The 19,960-nt window shown below is 54.0% G+C and overlaps 8 non-coding genes across 8 annotated transcripts; all 8 read left to right on the top strand.

Moving 5' to 3' along the window:
- The first annotated feature begins 39 nt into the window (after positions 1-39).
- trnar-acg (transfer RNA arginine (anticodon ACG)) lies at positions 40-112 on the top strand. The gene has a single exon. It is a non-coding gene; the product is annotated as a tRNA-Arg (tRNA).
- Positions 113-200: 88 nt separating this feature from the next.
- Positions 201-273, top strand: trnam-cau (transfer RNA methionine (anticodon CAU)). The gene has a single exon. It is a non-coding gene; the product is annotated as a tRNA-Met (tRNA).
- A 3,486-nt stretch (positions 274-3,759) lies between these two features.
- trnar-acg (transfer RNA arginine (anticodon ACG)) lies at positions 3,760-3,832 on the top strand. Its single transcript has one exon. It is a non-coding gene; the product is annotated as a tRNA-Arg (tRNA).
- Positions 3,833-3,920: 88 nt separating this feature from the next.
- On the top strand, positions 3,921-3,993 carry trnam-cau (transfer RNA methionine (anticodon CAU)). The gene has a single exon. It is a non-coding gene; the product is annotated as a tRNA-Met (tRNA).
- A 4,722-nt stretch (positions 3,994-8,715) lies between these two features.
- Positions 8,716-8,788, top strand: trnar-acg (transfer RNA arginine (anticodon ACG)). Its single transcript has one exon. It is a non-coding gene; the product is annotated as a tRNA-Arg (tRNA).
- An 88-nt stretch (positions 8,789-8,876) lies between these two features.
- trnam-cau (transfer RNA methionine (anticodon CAU)) lies at positions 8,877-8,949 on the top strand. The gene has a single exon. It is a non-coding gene; the product is annotated as a tRNA-Met (tRNA).
- A 3,526-nt stretch (positions 8,950-12,475) lies between these two features.
- Positions 12,476-12,548, top strand: trnar-acg (transfer RNA arginine (anticodon ACG)). Its single transcript has one exon. It is a non-coding gene; the product is annotated as a tRNA-Arg (tRNA).
- An 88-nt stretch (positions 12,549-12,636) lies between these two features.
- On the top strand, positions 12,637-12,709 carry trnam-cau (transfer RNA methionine (anticodon CAU)). Its single transcript has one exon. It is a non-coding gene; the product is annotated as a tRNA-Met (tRNA).
- The last annotated feature ends 7,251 nt before the right edge of the window (positions 12,710-19,960 follow it).

Genomic DNA, 19,960 nt, shown 5'->3' with positions numbered 1-19,960 from the left:
GTTGTGGGACTGTGAGTTGCCAGCTGCTCTGTACAGGCTGGGCCTGTGGCGCAATGGATAACGCGTCTGACTACGGATCAGAAGATTGTAGGTTCGACTCCTACCTGGCTCGAACTTTTTTACGCACTTTGCATTATGGCGCTAGATGCCTCGCAAGCGCACCTACTTGGTCATGCTGCCCAGCAGTTTGCATGGCAAGTGCCTTCTTAGCGCAGTAGGCAGCGCGTCAGTCTCATAATCTGAAGGTCCTGAGTTCGATCCTCAGAGAAGGCATTGATACTTGCAAAGCATTTTTATCCCTCATCTCAGCTTTCCATTTTTGCTGCACAAGACTATCGACAAGACTTGCTGCTACGGCACACCAAAGGATTTGATGTCCCTTGGCCCCTCTGTACCTCAGCGTGTGGAGAACCTTCGGAAGTACACGGGTTCACCGACAGCTGACACCACTGTTGTGTTTGAGCCATTGCCCCGAGCCAAAAGAGGAGTGGAGAATGCGGGCATCGATCCCGCTACCTCTCACATGCGAAGCGAGCGCTCTACCATTTGAGCTAATTCCCCAGCTACTTCTTGCAGTTGCACCAAGTTTGCTTCTCAGTAGCTCCTTAGCACTCGCCTCTGAGTTGCTGCGCCACCAGCAGGGATCTCCTGCTTTGGGTTAGCCCGCTCCCTGATCTCTTTCAACGCTTTGCTCCAATCGGCGTTACCGAGCAACGGCAGGGCGGGAAGTCAGAGAAATGGGGAAAGAAGCCGAGAAAGAGCCCGAGCCGCCGGAAGGGAAGCGAGGTGACCGGAAAGTAGCAGCCGCCACGAGCGTGAGGGAGCAGCCGAGAGCCCTGTCTGACTGATAGATGAATTCTTTTGCCTGAGGCTTTGCCTGAAAGAGAGTGCTGGGTGTTTTGGTGCGTTGCTGCTCAAAGGCACTCCCTGCTGGTGTGCAGATGCAACTGCTCAAGCAATGGAGGTGTCCTGTGCCTCAGCAGCAACATGTAAACCAGCGTCAAGTTAAGAGCACTGCCTTGAGCTAAAAGCTCCTTACCGCTCACTTACTGCACAAGAACGCCCGCTCCTTCAAGCCGGAGTCGAACCAGCGACCTAACGACGACTTTGCTTTGCTTTTTTTCCACTGCAGTCCTCCGCTCTACCACCTGAAAATCGAAGGGAAGCGGCAAAGGTGTCTCGCTTTGGTGATTGTCCGCCGTGCGCCTTTTGACGCTCGCGGCCTGGTGTACCTGCTGATGCCGCAGTGTTGTGGGACTGTGAGTTGCCCGCTGCTCTGGAGAGGCTGTGCCAGTGGCGCAATGGATAACGCGTCTCACTACGGATCAGAAGATTGTAGGTTCGACTCCTACCTGGCTTAATCTTTTTTACGCACTTTGCATTATGGCTCTAGATGCCTCGCAAGCGCACCTACTTGGTCATGCTGCCCAGCAGTTTGCACGGCCAGTGCCTTCTTAGCGCAGTAGGCAGCGCGTCAGTCTCATAATCTAAAGATCCTGAGTTCAATCCTCAGAGAAGGCATTGATACTTGCAAAGCTTTTTTATCCCTCATCTCAGCTTTCCATTTTGGCTGCACAAGACTTGCTGCTACGGCACACCAAAGGATTTGATGTCCCTTGGCCCCTCTGTCCCTCAGCGTGTGGAGACCCTTCGGAAGTACACAGGTTCACCGACAGCTGACACCACTGTTGCGTTTGAGCCATTGCCCCGAGCCAAAAGAGGAGTGGAGAATGCAGGCATCGATCCCGCTACCTCTCACATGCAAAGCGAGCGCTCTACCATTTGAGCTAATTCCCCAGCTGCGTCTTACAATTGCACCAAGTTTGCTTCTCAGTAGCTCCTTAGCACTCGCCTCTGAGTTGCTGCGCCACCAGCAGGGATCTCCTGCTTTGGGTTAGCCCGCTCCCTGATCTCTTTCAACGCTTTGCTCCAATCGGCGTTACCGAGCAACGGCAGGGCGGGAAGTCAGAGAAATGGGGAAAGAAGCCGAGAAAGAGCCCGAGCCGACGGAAGGGAAGCGAGGTGACCGGAAAGTAGCAGCCGCCACGAGCGTGAGGGAGCAGCCGAGAGCCCTGTCTGACTGATAGATGAATTCTTTTGCCTGAGGTTTTGCCTGAAAGAGAGTGGTGGGTGTTTTGGTGCATTGCTGCTCAAAGGCACTCCCTGCTGGTGTGCAGATGCAACTGCTCAAGCAATGGAGGTGTCCTGTGCCTCAGCAGCAACATGTAAACCAGCGTCAAGTTAAGAGCACTGCCTTGAGCTAAAAGCTCCTTACCGCTCACTTACTGCACAAGAACGCCCGCTCCTTCAAGCCGGAGTCGAACCAGCGACCTAACGACGACTTTGCTTTGCTTTTTTTCCACTGCAGTCCTCCGCTCTACCACCTGAAAATCGAAGGGAAGCGGCAAAGGTGTCTCGCTTTGGTGATTGTCCGCCGTGCGCCTTTTGACGCTCGCGGCCTGGTGTACCTGCTGATGCCGCAGTGTTGTGGGACTGTGAGTTGCCCGCTGCTCTGGAGAGGCTGTGCCAGTGGCGCAATGGATAACGCGTCTCACTACGGATCAGAAGATTGTAGGTTCGACTCCTACCTGGCTTAATCTTTTTTACGCACTTTGCATTATGGCTCTAGATGCCTCGCAAGCGCACCTACTTGGTCATGCTGCCCAGCAGTTTGCACGGCCAGTGCCTTCTTAGCGCAGTAGGCAGCGCGTCAGTCTCATAATCTAAAGATCCTGAGTTCAATCCTCAGAGAAGGCATTGATACTTGCAAAGCTTTTTTATCCCTCATCTCAGCTTTCCATTTTGGCTGCACAAGACTTGCTGCTACGGCACACCAAAGGATTTGATGTCCCTTGGCCCCTCTGTCCCTCAGCGTGTGGAGACCGTTCGGAAGTACACAGGTTCACCGACAGCTGACACCACTGTTGCGTTTGAGCCATTGCCCCGAGCCAAAAGAGGAGTGGAGAATGCAGGCATCGATCCCGCTACCTCTCACATGCAAAGCGAGCGCTCTACCATTTGAGCTAATTCCCCAGCTGCGTCTTACAATTGCACCAAGTTTGCTTCTCAGTAGCTCCTTAGCACTCGCCTCTGAGTTGCTGCGCCACCAGCAGGGATCTCCTGCTTTGGGTTAGCCCGCTCCCTGATCTCTTTCAACGCTTTGCTCCAATCGGCGTTACCGAGCAACGGCAGGGCGGGAAGTCAGAGAAATGGGGAAAGAAGCCGAGAAAGAGCCCGAGCCGACGGAAGGGAAGCGAGGTGACCGGAAAGTAGCAGCCGCCACGAGCGTGAGGGAGCAGCCGAGAGCCCTGTCTGACTGATAGATGAATTCTTTTGCCTGAGGTTTTGCCTGAAAGAGAGTGGTGGGTGTTTTGGTGCATTGCTGCTCAAAGGCACTCCCTGCTGGTGTGCAGATGCAACTGCTCAAGCAATGGAGGTGTCCTGTGCCTCAGCAGCAACATGTAAACTAGCGTCAAGTTAAGAGCACTGCCTTGAGCTGAAAGCTCCTTACCGCTCACTTACTGCACAAGAACGCCCGCTCCTTCAAGCCGGAGTCGAACCAGCGACCTAACGACGACTTTGCTTTGCTTTTTTTCCACTGCAGTCCTCCGCTCTACCACCTGAAAATCGAAGGGAAGTGGCAAAGGTGTCTCGCTTTGGTGATTGTCCGCCGTGCGCCTTTTGACGCTCCCGGCCTGGTGTACCTGCTGATGCCGCAGTGTTGTGGGACTGTGAGTTGCCAGCTGCTCTGTACAGGCTGGGCCTGTGGCGCAATGGATAACGCGTCTGACTACGGATCAGAAGATTGTAGGTTCGACTCCTACCTGGCTCGAACTTTTTTACGCACTTTGCATTATGGCGCTAGATGCCTCGCAAGCGCACCTACTTGGTCATGCTGCCCAGCAGTTTGCATGGCAAGTGCCTTCTTAGCGCAGTAGGCAGCGCGTCAGTCTCATAATCTGAAGGTCCTGAGTTCGATCCTCAGAGAAGGCATTGATACTTGCAAAGCATTTTTATCCCTCATCTCAGCTTTCCATTTTTGCTGCACAAGACTATCGACAAGACTTGCTGCTACGGCACACCAAAGGATTTGATGTCCCTTGGCCCCTCTGTACCTCAGCGTGTGGAGAACCTTCGGAAGTACACGGGTTCACCGACAGCTGACACCACTGTTGTGTTTGAGCCATTGCCCCGAGCCAAAAGAGGAGTGGAGAATGCGGGCATCGATCCCGCTACCTCTCACATGCGAAGCGAGCGCTCTACCATTTGAGCTAATTCCCCAGCTACTTCTTGCAGTTGCACCAAGTTTGCTTCTCAGTAGCTCCTTAGCACTCGCCTCTGAGTTGCTGCGCCACCAGCAGGGATCTCCTGCTTTGGGTTAGCCCGCTCCCTGATCTCTTTCAACGCTTTGCTCCAATCGGCGTTACCGAGCAACGGCAGGGCGGGAAGTCAGAGAAATGGGGAAAGAAGCCGAGAAAGAGCCCGAGCCGCCGGAAGGGAAGCGAGGTGACCGGAAAGTAGCAGCCGCCACGAGCGTGAGGGAGCAGCCGAGAGCCCTGTCTGACTGATAGATGAATTCTTTTGCCTGAGGCTTTGCCTGAAAGAGAGTGCTGGGTGTTTTGGTGCGTTGCTGCTCAAAGGCACTCCCTGCTGGTGTGCAGATGCAACTGCTCAAGCAATGGAGGTGTCCTGTGCCTTAGCAGCAACATGTAAACTAGCGTCAAGTTAAGAGCACTGCCTTGAGCAAAATGCTCCTTACCGCTCACTTACTGCACAAGAACGCCCGCTCCTTCAAGCCGGAGTCGAACCAGCGACCTAACGACGACTTTGCTTTGCTTTTTTTCCACTGCAGTCCTCCGCTCTACCACCTGAAAATCGAAGGGAAGCGGCAAAGGTGTCTCGCTTTGGTGATTGTCCGCCGTGCGCCTTTTGACGCTCGCGGCCTGGTGTACCTGCTGATGCCGCAGTGTTGTGGGACTGTGAGTTGCCCGCTGCTCTGGAGAGGATGTGCCAGTGGCGCAATGGATAACGCGTCTCACTACGGATCAGAAGATTGTAGGCTCGACTCCTACCTGGCTTAATCTTTTTTACGCACTTTGCATTATGGCTCTAGATGCCTCGCAAGCGCACCTACTTGGTCATGCTGCCCAGCAGTTTGCACGGCCAGTGCCTTCTTAGCGCAGTAGGCAGCGCGTCAGTCTCATAATCTAAAGATCCTGAGTTCAATCCTCAGAGAAGGCATTGATACTTGCAAAGCTTTTTTATCCCTCATCTCAGCTTTCCATTTTGGCTGCACAAGACTTGCTGCTACGGCACACCAAAGGATTTGATGTCCCTTGGCCCCTCTGTCCCTCAGCGTGTGGAGACCCTTCGGAAGTACACAGGTTCACCGACAGCTGACACCACTGTTGCGTTTGAGCCATTGCCCCGAGCCAAAAGAGGAGTGGAGAATGCAGGCATCGATCCCGCTACCTCTCACATGCAAAGCGAGCGCTCTACCATTTGAGCTAATTCCCCAGCTGCGTCTTACAATTGCACCAAGTTTGCTTCTCAGTAGCTCCTTAGCACTCGCCTCTGAGTTGCTGCGCCACCAGCAGGGATCTCCTGCTTTGGGTTAGCCCGCTCCCTGATCTCTTTCAACGCTTTGCTCCAATCGGCGTTACCGAGCAACGGCAGGGCGGGAAGTCAGAGAAATGGGGAAAGAAGCCGAGAAAGAGCCCGAGCCGACGGAAGGGAAGCGAGGTGACCGGAAAGTAGCAGCCGCCACGAGCGTGAGGGAGCAGCCGAGAGCCCTGTCTGACTGATAGATGAATTCTTTTGCCTGAGGTTTTGCCTGAAAGAGAGTGGTGGGTGTTTTGGTGCATTGCTGCTCAAAGGCACTCCCTGCTGGTGTGCAGATGCAACTGCTCAAGCAATGGAGGTGTCCTGTGCCTCAGCAGCAACATGTAAACCAGCGTCAAGTTAAGAGCACTGCCTTGAGCTAAAAGCTCCTTACCGCTCACTTACTGCACAAGAACGCCCGCTCCTTCAAGCCGGAGTCGAACCAGCGACCTAACGACGACTTTGCTTTGCTTTTTTTCCACTGCAGTCCTCCGCTCTACCACCTGAAAATCGAAGGGAAGCGGCAAAGGTGTCTCGCTTTGGTGATTGTCCGCCGTGCGCCTTTTGACGCTCGCGGCCTGGTGTACCTGCTGATGCCGCAGTGTTGTGGGACTGTGAGTTGCCCGCTGCTCTGGAGAGGCTGTGCCAGTGGCGCAATGGATAACGCGTCTCACTACGGATCAGAAGATTGTAGGTTCGACTCCTACCTGGCTTAATCTTTTTTACGCACTTTGCATTATGGCTCTAGATGCCTCGCAAGCGCACCTACTTGGTCATGCTGCCCAGCAGTTTGCACGGCCAGTGCCTTCTTAGCGCAGTAGGCAGCGCGTCAGTCTCATAATCTAAAGATCCTGAGTTCAATCCTCAGAGAAGGCATTGATACTTGCAAAGCTTTTTTATCCCTCATCTCAGCTTTCCATTTTGGCTGCACAAGACTTGCTGCTACGGCACACCAAAGGATTTGATGTCCCTTGGCCCCTCTGTCCCTCAGCGTGTGGAGACCCTTCGGAAGTACACAGGTTCACCGACAGCTGACACCACTGTTGCGTTTGAGCCATTGCCCCGAGCCAAAAGAGGAGTGGAGAATGCAGGCATCGATCCCGCTACCTCTCACATGCAAAGCGAGCGCTCTACCATTTGAGCTAATTCCCCAGCTGCGTCTTACAATTGCACCAAGTTTGCTTCTCAGTAGCTCCTTAGCACTCGCCTCTGAGTTGCTGCGCCACCAGCAGGGATCTCCTGCTTTGGGTTAGCCCGCTCCCTGATCTCTTTCAACGCTTTGCTCCAATCGGCGTTACCGAGCAACGGCAGGGCGGGAAGTCAGAGAAATGGGGAAAGAAGCCGAGAAAGAGCCCGAGCCGACGGAAGGGAAGCGAGGTGACCGGAAAGTAGCAGCCGCCACGAGCGTGAGGGAGCAGCCGAGAGCCCTGTCTGACTGATAGATGAATTCTTTTGCCTGAGGTTTTGCCTGAAAGAGAGTGGTGGGTGTTTTGGTGCATTGCTGCTCAAAGGCACTCCCTGCTGGTGTGCAGATGCAACTGCTCAAGCAATGGAGGTGTCCTGTGCCTCAGCAGCAACATGTAAACCAGCGTCAAGTTAAGAGCACTGCCTTGAGCTAAAAGCTCCTTACCGCTCACTTACTGCACAAGAACGCCCGCTCCTTCAAGCCGGAGTCGAACCAGCGACCTAACGACGACTTTGCTTTGCTTTTTTTCCACTGCAGTCCTCCGCTCTACCACCTGAAAATCGAAGGGAAGCGGCAAAGGTGTCTCGCTTTGGTGATTGTCCGCCGTGCGCCTTTTGACGCTCGCGGCCTGGTGTACCTGCTGATGCCGCAGTGTTGTGGGACTGTGAGTTGCCCGCTGCTCTGGAGAGGCTGTGCCAGTGGCGCAATGGATAACGCGTCTCACTACGGATCAGAAGATTGTAGGTTCGACTCCTACCTGGCTTAATCTTTTTTACGCACTTTGCATTATGGCTCTAGATGCCTCGCAAGCGCACCTACTTGGTCATGCTGCCCAGCAGTTTGCACGGCCAGTGCCTTCTTAGCGCAGTAGGCAGCGCGTCAGTCTCATAATCTAAAGATCCTGAGTTCAATCCTCAGAGAAGGCATTGATACTTGCAAAGCTTTTTTATCCCTCATCTCAGCTTTCCATTTTGGCTGCACAAGACTTGCTGCTACGGCACACCAAAGGATTTGATGTCCCTTGGCCCCTCTGTCCCTCAGCGTGTGGAGACCGTTCGGAAGTACACAGGTTCACCGACAGCTGACACCACTGTTGCGTTTGAGCCATTGCCCCGAGCCAAAAGAGGAGTGGAGAATGCAGGCATCGATCCCGCTACCTCTCACATGCAAAGCGAGCGCTCTACCATTTGAGCTAATTCCCCAGCTGCGTCTTACAATTGCACCAAGTTTGCTTCTCAGTAGCTCCTTAGCACTCGCCTCTGAGTTGCTGCGCCACCAGCAGGGATCTCCTGCTTTGGGTTAGCCCGCTCCCTGATCTCTTTCAACGCTTTGCTCCAATCGGCGTTACCGAGCAACGGCAGGGCGGGAAGTCAGAGAAATGGGGAAAGAAGCCGAGAAAGAGCCCGAGCCGACGGAAGGGAAGCGAGGTGACCGGAAAGTAGCAGCCGCCACGAGCGTGAGGGAGCAGCCGAGAGCCCTGTCTGACTGATAGATGAATTCTTTTGCCTGAGGTTTTGCCTGAAAGAGAGTGGTGGGTGTTTTGGTGCATTGCTGCTCAAAGGCACTCCCTGCTGGTGTGCAGATGCAACTGCTCAAGCAATGGAGGTGTCCTGTGCCTCAGCAGCAACATGTAAACTAGCGTCAAGTTAAGAGCACTGCCTTGAGCTGAAAGCTCCTTACCGCTCACTTACTGCACAAGAACGCCCGCTCCTTCAAGCCGGAGTCGAACCAGCGACCTAACGACGACTTTGCTTTGCTTTTTTTCCACTGCAGTCCTCCGCTCTACCACCTGAAAATCGAAGGGAAGTGGCAAAGGTGTCTCGCTTTGGTGATTGTCCGCCGTGCGCCTTTTGACGCTCCCGGCCTGGTGTACCTGCTGATGCCGCAGTGTTGTGGGACTGTGAGTTGCCAGCTGCTCTGTACAGGCTGGGCCTGTGGCGCAATGGATAACGCGTCTGACTACGGATCAGAAGATTGTAGGTTCGACTCCTACCTGGCTCGAACTTTTTTACGCACTTTGCATTATGGCGCTAGATGCCTCGCAAGCGCACCTACTTGGTCATGCTGCCCAGCAGTTTGCATGGCAAGTGCCTTCTTAGCGCAGTAGGCAGCGCGTCAGTCTCATAATCTGAAGGTCCTGAGTTCGATCCTCAGAGAAGGCATTGATACTTGCAAAGCATTTTTATCCCTCATCTCAGCTTTCCATTTTTGCTGCACAAGACTATCGACAAGACTTGCTGCTACGGCACACCAAAGGATTTGATGTCCCTTGGCCCCTCTGTACCTCAGCGTGTGGAGAACCTTCGGAAGTACACGGGTTCACCGACAGCTGACACCACTGTTGTGTTTGAGCCATTGCCCCGAGCCAAAAGAGGAGTGGAGAATGCGGGCATCGATCCCGCTACCTCTCACATGCGAAGCGAGCGCTCTACCATTTGAGCTAATTCCCCAGCTACTTCTTGCAGTTGCACCAAGTTTGCTTCTCAGTAGCTCCTTAGCACTCGCCTCTGAGTTGCTGCGCCACCAGCAGGGATCTCCTGCTTCGGGTTAGCCCGCTCCCTGATCTCTTTCAACGCTTTGCTCCAATCGGCGTTACCGAGCAACGGCAGGGCGGGAAGTCAGAGAAATGGGGAAAGAAGCCGAGAAAGAGCCCGAGCCGGCAGAAGGGAAGCGAGGTGACCGGAAAGTAGCAGCCGCCACGAACCTGAGGGAGCAGCCGAGAGCCCTGTCTGACTGATAGACGACTTCTTTTGCCTGAGGTTTTGCCTGAAAGAGAGTGCTGGGTGTTTTGGTGCGTTGCTGCTCAAAGGCACTCCCTGCTGGTGTGCAGATGCAACTGCTCAAGCAATGGAGGTGTCCTGTGCCTTAGCAGCAACATGTAAACTAGCGTCAAGTTAAGAGCACTGCCTTGAGCAAAATGCTCCTTACCGCTCACTTACTGCACAAGAACGCCCGCTCCTTCAAGCCGGAGTCGAACCAGCGACCTAACGACGACTTTGCTTTGCTTTTTTTCCACTGCAGTCCTCCGCTCTACCACCTGAAAATCGAAGGGAAGCGGCAAAGGTGTCTCGCTTTGGTGATTGTCCGCCGTGCGCCTTTTGACGCTCGCGGCCTGGTGTACCTGCTGATGCCGCAGTGTTGTGGGACTGTGAGTTGCCCGCTGCTCTGGAGAGGCTGTGCCAGTGGCGCAATGGATAACGCGTCTCACTACGGATCAGAAGATTGTAGGTTCGACTCCTACCTGGCTTAATCTTTTTTACGCACTTTGCATTATGGCTCTAGATGCCTCGCAAGCGCACCTACTTGGTCATGCTGCCCAGCAGTTTGCACGGCCAGTGCCTTCTTAGCGCAGTAGGCAGCGCGTCAGTCTCATAATCTAAAGATCCTGAGTTCAATCCTCAGAGAAGGCATTGATACTTGCAAAGCTTTTTTATCCCTCATCTCAGCTTTCCATTTTGGCTGCACAAGACTATCGACAAGTCTTGCTGCACAAGACTATCGACAAGTCTTGCTGCTAAAGCACACCAAAGGATTTGATGTCCCTTGGCCCCCCTCTGCACCTCAGCGTGTGGAGACACTTCGGAAGTACACGGGTTCACCGACAGCTGACACCACTGTTGTGTTTGAGCCATTGCCCCGAGCCAAAAGAGGAGTGGAGAATGCGGGCATCGATCCCGCTACCTCTCACATGCGAAGCGAGCGCTCTACCATTTGAGCTAATTCCCCAGCTACTTCTTGCAGTTGCACCAAGTTTGCTTCTCAGTAGCTCCTTAGCACTCGCCTCTGAGTTGCTGCGCCACCAGCAGGGATCTCCTGCTTCGGGTTAGCCCGCTCCCTGATCTCTTTCAACGCTTTGCTCCAATCGGCGTTACCGAGCAACGGCAGGGCGGGAAGTCAGAGAAATGGGGAAAGAAGCCGAGAAAGAGCCCGAGCCGCCGGAAGGGAAGCGAGGTGACCGGAAAGTAGCAGCCGCCACGAGCGTGAGGGAGCAGCCGAGAGCCCTGTCTGACTGATAGATGAATTCTTTTGCCTGAGGTTTTGCCTGAAAGAGAGTGGTGGGTGTTTTGGTGCATTGCTGCTCAAAGGCACTCCCTGCTGGTGTGCAGATGCAACTGCTCAAGCAATGGAGGTGTCCTGTGCCTCAGCAGCAACATGTAAACTAGCGTCAAGTTAAGAGCACTGCCTTGAGCTGAAAGCTCCTTACCGCTCACTTACTGCACAAGAACGCCCGCTCCTTCAAGCCGGAGTCGAACCAGCGACCTAACGACGACTTTGCTTTGCTTTTTTTCCACTGCAGTCCTCCGCTCTACCACCTGAAAATCGAAGGGAAGTGGCAAAGGTGTCTCGCTTTGGTGATTGTCCGCCGTGCGCCTTTTGACGCTCGCGGCCTGGTGTACCTGCTGATGCCGCAGTGTTGTGGGACTGTGAGTTGCCCGCTGCTCTGGAGAGGCTGTGCCAGTGGCGCAATGGATAACGCGTCTCACTACGGATCAGAAGATTGTAGGTTCGACTCCTACCTGGCTTAATCTTTTTTACGCACTTTGCATTATGGCTCTAGATGCCTCGCAAGCGCACCTACTTGGTCATGCTGCCCAGCAGTTTGCACGGCCAGTGCCTTCTTAGCGCAGTAGGCAGCGCGTCAGTCTCATAATCTAAAGATCCTGAGTTCAATCCTCAGAGAAGGCATTGATACTTGCAAAGCTTTTTTATCCCTCATCTCAGCTTTCCATTTTGGCTGCACAAGACTTGCTGCTACGGCACACCAAAGGATTTGATGTCCCTTGGCCCCTCTGTCCCTCAGCGTGTGGAGACCCTTCGGAAGTACACAGGTTCACCGACAGCTGACACCACTGTTGCGTTTGAGCCATTGCCCCGAGGCAAAAGAGGAGTGGAGAATGCAGGCATCGATCCCGCTACCTCTCACATGCAAAGCGAGCGCTCTACCATTTGAGCTAATTCCCCAGCTGCGTCTTACAATTGCACCAAGTTTGCTTCTCAGTAGCTCCTTAGCACTCGCCTCTGAGTTGCTGCGCCACCAGCAGGGATCTCCTGCTTTGGGTTAGCCCGCTCCCTGATCTCTTTCAACGCTTTGCTCCAATCGGCGTTACCGAGCAACGGCAGGGCGGGAAGTCAGAGAAATGGGGAAAGAAGCCGAGAAAGAGCCCGAGCCGACGGAAGGGAAGCGAGGTGACCGGAAAGTAGCAGCCGCCACGAGCGTGAGGGAGCAGCCGAGAGCCCTGTCTGACTGATAGATGAATTCTTTTGCCTGAGGTTTTGCCTGAAAGAGAGTGGTGGGTGTTTTGGTGCATTGCTGCTCAAAGGCACTCCCTGCTGGTGTGCAGATGCAACTGCTCAAGCAATGGAGGTGTCCTGTGCCTCAGCAGCAACATGTAAACTAGCGTCAAGTTAAGAGCACTGCCTTGAGCTGAAAGCTCCTTACCGCTCACTTACTGCACAAGAACGCCCGCTCCTTCAAGCCGGAGTCGAACCAGCGACCTAACGACGACTTTGCTTTGCTTTTTTTCCACTGCAGTCCTCCGCTCTACCACCTGAAAATCGAAGGGAAGTGGCAAAGGTGTCTCGCTTTGGTGATTGTCCGCCGTGCGCCTTTTGACGCTCCCGGCCTGGTGTACCTGCTGATGCCGCAGTGTTGTGGGACTGTGAGTTGCCAGCTGCTCTGTACAGGCTGGGCCTGTGGCGCAATGGATAACGCGTCTGACTACGGATCAGAAGATTGTAGGTTCGACTCCTACCTGGCTCGAACTTTTTTACGCACTTTGCATTATGGCGCTAGATGCCTCGCAAGCGCACCTACTTGGTCATGCTGCCCAGCAGTTTGCATGGCAAGTGCCTTCTTAGCGCAGTAGGCAGCGCGTCAGTCTCATAATCTGAAGGTCCTGAGTTCGATCCTCAGAGAAGGCATTGATACTTGCAAAGCATTTTTATCCCTCATCTCAGCTTTCCATTTTTGCTGCACAAGACTATCGACAAGACTTGCTGCTACGGCACACCAAAGGATTTGATGTCCCTTGGCCCCTCTGTACCTCAGCGTGTGGAGAACCTTCGGAAGTACACGGGTTCACCGACAGCTGACACCACTGTTGTGTTTGAGCCATTGCCCCGAGCCAAAAGAGGAGTGGAGAATGCGGGCATCGATCCCGCTACCTCTCACATGCGAAGCGAGCGCTCTACCATTTGAGCTAATTCCCCAGCTACTTCTTGCAGTTGCACCAAGTTTGCTTCTCAGTAGCTCCTTAGCACTCGCCTCTGAGTTGCTGCGCCACCAGCAGGGATCTCCTGCTTCGGGTTAGCCCGCTCCCTGATCTCTTTCAACGCTTTGCTCCAATCGGCGTTACCGAGCAACGGCAGGGCGGGAAGTCAGAGAAATGGGGAAAGAAGCCGAGAAAGAGCCCGAGCCGGCAGAAGGGAAGCGAGGTGACCGGAAAGTAGCAGCCGCCACGAACCTGAGGGAGCAGCCGAGAGCCCTGTCTGACTGATAGACGACTTCTTTTGCCTGAGGTTTTGCCTGAAAGAGAGTGCTGGGTGTTTTGGTGCGTTGCTGCTCAAAGGCACTCCCTGCTGGTGTGCAGATGCAACTGCTCAAGCAATGGAGGTGTCCTGTGCCTTAGCAGCAACATGTAAACTAGCGTCAAGTTAAGAGCACTGCCTTGAGCAAAATGCTCCTTACCGCTCACTTACTGCACAAGAACGCCCGCTCCTTCAAGCCGGAGTCGAACCAGCGACCTAACGACGACTTTGCTTTGCTTTTTTTCCACTGCAGTCCTCCGCTCTACCACCTGAAAATCGAAGGGAAGCGGCAAAGGTGTCTCGCTTTGGTGATTGTCCGCCGTGCGCCTTTTGACGCTCGCGGCCTGGTGTACCTGCTGATGCCGCAGTGTTGTGGGACTGTGAGTTGCCCGCTGCTCTGGAGAGGCTGTGCCAGTGGCGCAATGGATAACGCGTCTCACTACGGATCAGAAGATTGTAGGTTCGACTCCTACCTGGCTTAATCTTTTTTACGCACTTTGCATTATGGCTCTAGATGCCTCGCAAGCGCACCTACTTGGTCATGCTGCCCAGCAGTTTGCACGGCCAGTGCCTTCTTAGCGCAGTAGGCAGCGCGTCAGTCTCATAATCTAAAGATCCTGAGTTCAATCCTCAGAGAAGGCATTGATACTTGCAAAGCTTTTTTATCCCTCATCTCAGCTTTCCATTTTGGCTGCACAAGACTATCGACAAGTCTTGCTGCACAAGACTATCGACAAGTCTTGCTGCTAAAGCACACCAAAGGATTTGATGTCCCTTGGCCCCCCTCTGCACCTCAGCGTGTGGAGACACTTCGGAAGTACACGGGTTCACCGACAGCTGACACCACTGTTGTGTTTGAGCCATTGCCCCGAGCCAAAAGAGGAGTGGAGAATGCGGGCATCGATCCCGCTACCTCTCACATGCGAAGCGAGCGCTCTACCATTTGAGCTAATTCCCCAGCTACTTCTTGCAGTTGCACCAAGTTTGCTTCTCAGTAGCTCCTTAGCACTCGCCTCTGAGTTGCTGCGCCACCAGCAGGGATCTCCTGCTTCGGGTTAGCCCGCTCCCTGATCTCTTTCAACGCTTTGCTCCAATCGGCGTTACCGAGCAACGGCAGGGCGGGAAGTCAGAGAAATGGGGAAAGAAGCCGAGAAAGAGCCCGAGCCGCCGGAAGGGAAGCGAGGTGACCGGAAAGTAGCAGCCGCCACGAGCGTGAGGGAGCAGCCGAGAGCCCTGTCTGACTGATAGATGAATTCTTTTGCCTGAGGCTTTGCCTGAAAGAGAGTGCTGGGTGTTTTGGTGCGTTGCTGCTCAAAGGCACTCCCTGCTGGTGTGCAGATGCAACTGCTCAAGCAATGGAGGTGTCCTGTGCCTTAGCAGCAACATGTAAACTAGCGTCAAGTTAAGAGCACTGCCTTGAGCAAAATGCTCCTTACCGCTCACTTACTGCACAAGAACGCCCGCTCCTTCAAGCCGGAGTCGAATCAGCGACCTAACGACGACTTTGCTTTGCTTTTTTTCCACTGCAGTCCTCCGCTCTACCACCTGAAAATCGAAGGGAAGCGGCAAAGGTGTCTCGCTTTGGTGATTGTCCGCCGTGCGCCTTTTGACGCTCGCGGCCTGGTGTACCTGCTGATGCCGCAGTGTTGTGGGACTGTGAGTTGCCCGCTGCTCTGGAGAGGATGTGCCAGTGGCGCAATGGATAACGCGTCTCACTACGGATCAGAAGATTGTAGGCTCGACTCCTACCTGGCTTAATCTTTTTTACGCACTTTGCATTATGGCTCTAGATATCTCGCAAGCGCACCTACTTGGTCATGCTGCCCAGCAGTTTGCACGGCCCGTGACTTCTTAGCGCAGTAGGCAGCGCGTCAGTCTCATAATCTAAAGATCCTGAGTTCAATCCTCAGAGAAGGCATTGATACTTGCAAAGCTTTTTTATCCCTCATCTCAGCTTTCCATTTTGGCTGCACAAGACTATCGACAAGTCTTGCTGCACAAGACTATCGACAAGTCTTGCTGCTAAAGCACACCAAAGGATTTGATGTCCCTTGGCCCCCCTCTGCACCTCAGCGTGTGGAGACACTTCGGAAGTACACGGGTTCACCGACAGCTGACACCACTGTTGTGTTTGAGCCATTGCCCCGAGGCAAAAGAGGAGTGGAGAATGCGGGCATCGATCCCGCTACCTCTCACATGCGAAGCGAGCGCTCTACCATTTGAGCTAATTCCCCAGCTACTTCTTGCAGTTGCACCAAGTTTGCTTCTCAGTAGCTCCTTAGCACTCGCCTCTGAGTTGCTGCGCCACCAGCAGGGATCTCCTGCTTCGGGTTAGCCCGCTCCCTGATCTCTTTCAACGCTTTGCTCCAATCGGCGTTACCGAGCAACGGCAGGGCGGGAAGTCAGAGAAATGGGGAAAGAAGCCGAGAAAGAGCCCGAGCCGCCGGAAGGGAAGCGAGGTGACCGGAAAGTAGCAGCCGCCACGAGCGTGAGGGAGCAGCCGAGAGCCCTGTCTGACTGATAGATGAATTCTTTTGCCTGAGGCTTTGCCTGAAAGAGAGTGCTGGGTGTTTTGGTGCGTTGCTGCTCAAAGGCACTCCCTGCTGGTGTGCAGATGCAACTGCTCAAGCAATGGAGGTGTCCTGTGCCTTAGCAGCAACATGTAAACTAGCGTCAAGTTAAGAGCACTGCCTTGAGCAAAATGCTCCTTACCGCTCACTTACTGCACAAGAACGCCCGCTCCTTCAAGCCGGAGTCGAACCAGCGACCTAACGACGACTTTGCTTTGCTTTTTTTCCACTGCAGTCCTCCGCTCTACCACCTGAAAATCGAAGGGAAGCGGCAAAGGTGTCTCGCTTTGGTGATTGTCCGCCGTGCGCCTTTTGACGCTCGCGGCCTGGTGTACCTGCTGATGCCGCAGTGTTGTGGGACTGTGAGTTGCCCGCTGCTCTGGAGAGGATGTGCCAGTGGCGCAATGGATAACGCGTCTCACTACGGATCAGAAGATTGTAGGCTCGACTCCTACCTGGCTTAATCTTTTTTACGCACTTTGCATTATGGCTCTAGATGCCTCGCAAGCGCACCTACTTGGTCATGCTGCCCAGCAGTTTGCACGGCCAGTGCCTTCTTAGCGCAGTAGGCAGCGCGTCAGTCTCATAATCTAAAGATCCTGAGTTCAATCCTCAGAGAAGGCATTGATACTTGCAAAGCTTTTTTATCCCTCATCTCAGCTTTCCATTTTGGCTGCACAAGACTTGCTGCTACGGCACACCAAAGGATTTGATGTCCCTTGGCCCCTCTGTCCCTCAGCGTGTGGAGACCCTTCGGAAGTACACAGGTTCACCGACAGCTGACACCACTGTTGCGTTTGAGCCATTGCCCCGAGCCAAAAGAGGAGTGGAGAATGCAGGCATCGATCCCGCTACCTCTCACATGCAAAGCGAGCGCTCTACCATTTGAGCTAATTCCCCAGCTGCGTCTTACAATTGCACCCAGTTTGCTTCTCAGTAGCTCCTTAGCACTCGCCTCTGAGTTGCTGCGCCACCAGCAGGGATCTCCTGCTTTGGGTTAGCCCGCTCCCTGATCTCTTTCAACGCTTTGCTCCAATCGGCGTTACCGAGCAACGGCAGGGCGGGAAGTCAGAGAAATGGGGAAAGAAGCCGAGAAAGAGCCCGAGCCGACGGAAGGGAAGCGAGGTGACCGGAAAGTAGCAGCCGCCACGAGCGTGAGGGAGCAGCCGAGAGCCCTGTCTGACTGATAGATGAATTCTTTTGCCTGAGGTTTTGCCTGAAAGAGAGTGGTGGGTGTTTTGGTGCATTGCTGCTCAAAGGCACTCCCTGCTGGTGTGCAGATGCAACTGCTCAAGCAATGGAGGTGTCCTGTTCCTCAGCAGCAACATGTAAACCAGCGTCAAGTTAAGAGCACTGCCTTGAGCTAAAAGCTCCTTACCGCTCACTTACTGCACAAGAACGCCCGCTCCTTCAAGCCGGAGTCGAACCAGCGACCTAACGACGACTTTGCTTTGCTTTTTTTCCACTGCAGTCCTCCGCTCTACCACCTGAAAATCGAAGGGAAGCGGCAAAGGTGTCTCGCTTTGGTGATTGTCCGCCGTGCGCCTTTTGACGCTCGCGGCCTGGTGTACCTGCTGATGCCGCAGTGTTGTGGGACTGTGAGTTGCCCGCTGCTCTGGAGAGGCTGTGCCAGTGGCGCAATGGATAACGCGTCTCACTACGGATCAGAAGATTGTAGGTTCGACTCCTACCTGGCTTAATCTTTTTTACGCACTTTGCATTATGGCTCTAGATGCCTCGCAAGCGCACCTACTTGGTCATGCTGCCCAGCAGTTTGCACGGCCAGTGCCTTCTTAGCGCAGTAGGCAGCGCGTCAGTCTCATAATCTAAAGATCCTGAGTTCAATCCTCAGAGAAGGCATTGATACTTGCAAAGCTTTTTTATCCCTCATCTCAGCTTTCCATTTTGGCTGCACAAGACTTGCTGCTACGGCACACCAAAGGATTTGATGTCCCTTGGCCCCTCTGTCCCTCAGCGTGTGGAGACCCTTCGGAAGTACACAGGTTCACCGACAGCTGACACCACTGTTGCGTTTGAGCCATTGCCCCGAGCCAAAAGAGGAGTGGAGAATGCAGGCATCGATCCCGCTACCTCTCACATGCAAAGCGAGCGCTCTACCATTTGAGCTAATTCCCCAGCTGCGTCTTACAATTGCACCAAGTTTGCTTCTCAGTAGCTCCTTAGCACTCGCCTCTGAGTTGCTGCGCCACCAGCAGGGATCTCCTGCTTTGGGTTAGCCCGCTCCCTGATCTCTTTCAACGCTTTGCTCCAATCGGCGTTACCGAGCAACGGCAGGGCGGGAAGTCAGAGAAATGGGGAAAGAAGCCGAGAAAGAGCCCGAGCCGACGGAAGGGAAGCGAGGTGACCGGAAAGTAGCAGCCGCCACGAGCGTGAGGGAGCAGCCGAGAGCCCTGTCTGACTGATAGATGAATTCTTTTGCCTGAGGTTTTGCCTGAAAGAGAGTGGTGGGTGTTTTGGTGCATTGCTGCTCAAAGGCACTCCCTGCTGGTGTGCAGATGCAACTGCTCAAGCAATGGAGGTGTCCTGTGCCTCAGCAGCAACATGTAAACCAGCGTCAAGTTAAGAGCACTGCCTTGAGCTAAAAGCTCCTTACCGCTCACTTACTGCACAAGAACGCCCGCTCCTTCAAGCCGGAGTCGAACCAGCGACCTAACGACGACTTTGCTTTGCTTTTTTTCCACTGCAGTCCTCCGCTCTACCACCTGAAAATCGAAGGGAAGCGGCAAAGGTGTCTCGCTTTGGTGATTGTCCGCCGTGCGCCTTTTGACGCTCGCGGCCTGGTGTACCTGCTGATGCCGCAGTGTTGTGGGACTGTGAGTTGCCCGCTGCTCTGGAGAGGCTGTGCCAGTGGCGCAATGGATAACGCGTCTCACTACGGATCAGAAGATTGTAGGTTCGACTCCTACCTGGCTTAATCTTTTTTACGCACTTTGCATTATGGCTCTAGATGCCTCGCAAGCGCACCTACTTGGTCATGCTGCCCAGCAGTTTGCACGGCCAGTGCCTTCTTAGCGCAGTAGGCAGCGCGTCAGTCTCATAATCTAAAGATCCTGAGTTCAATCCTCAGAGAAGGCATTGATACTTGCAAAGCTTTTTTATCCCTCATCTCAGCTTTCCATTTTGGCTGCACAAGACTTGCTGCTACGGCACACCAAAGGATTTGATGTCCCTTGGCCCCTCTGTCCCTCAGCGTGTGGAGACCGTTCGGAAGTACACAGGTTCACCGACAGCTGACACCACTGTTGCGTTTGAGCCATTGCCCCGAGCCAAAAGAGGAGTGGAGAATGCAGGCATCGATCCCGCTACCTCTCACATGCAAAGCGAGCGCTCTACCATTTGAGCTAATTCCCCAGCTGCGTCTTACAATTGCACCAAGTTTGCTTCTCAGTAGCTCCTTAGCACTCGCCTCTGAGTTGCTGCGCCACCAGCAGGGATCTCCTGCTTTGGGTTAGCCCGCTCCCTGATCTCTTTCAACGCTTTGCTCCAATCGGCGTTACCGAGCAACGGCAGGGCGGGAAGTCAGAGAAATGGGGAAAGAAGCCGAGAAAGAGCCCGAGCCGACGGAAGGGAAGCGAGGTGACCGGAAAGTAGCAGCCGCCACGAGCGTGAGGGAGCAGCCGAGAGCCCTGTCTGACTGATAGATGAATTCTTTTGCCTGAGGTTTTGCCTGAAAGAGAGTGGTGGGTGTTTTGGTGCATTGCTGCTCAAAGGCACTCCCTGCTGGTGTGCAGATGCAACTGCTCAAGCAATGGAGGTGTCCTGTGCCTCAGCAGCAACATGTAAACTAGCGTCAAGTTAAGAGCACTGCCTTGAGCTGAAAGCTCCTTACCGCTCACTTACTGCACAAGAACGCCCGCTCCTTCAAGCCGGAGTCGAACCAGCGACCTAACGACGACTTTGCTTTGCTTTTTTTCCACTGCAGTCCTCCGCTCTACCACCTGAAAATCGAAGGGAAGTGGCAAAGGTGTCTCGCTTTGGTGATTGTCCGCCGTGCGCCTTTTGACGCTCCCGGCCTGGTGTACCTGCTGATGCCGCAGTGTTGTGGGACTGTGAG

This window comes from Somniosus microcephalus, unplaced genomic scaffold (assembly GCF_052327205.1).
Source record: "Somniosus microcephalus isolate GS21.2 unplaced genomic scaffold, FLI_Smic_1.0 scaffold134, whole genome shotgun sequence".
In the NCBI taxonomy this organism is placed as follows: Eukaryota; Metazoa; Chordata; class Chondrichthyes; order Squaliformes; family Somniosidae; genus Somniosus; species Somniosus microcephalus.
This window is presented reverse-complemented; position numbering and strand designations above follow the sequence as displayed.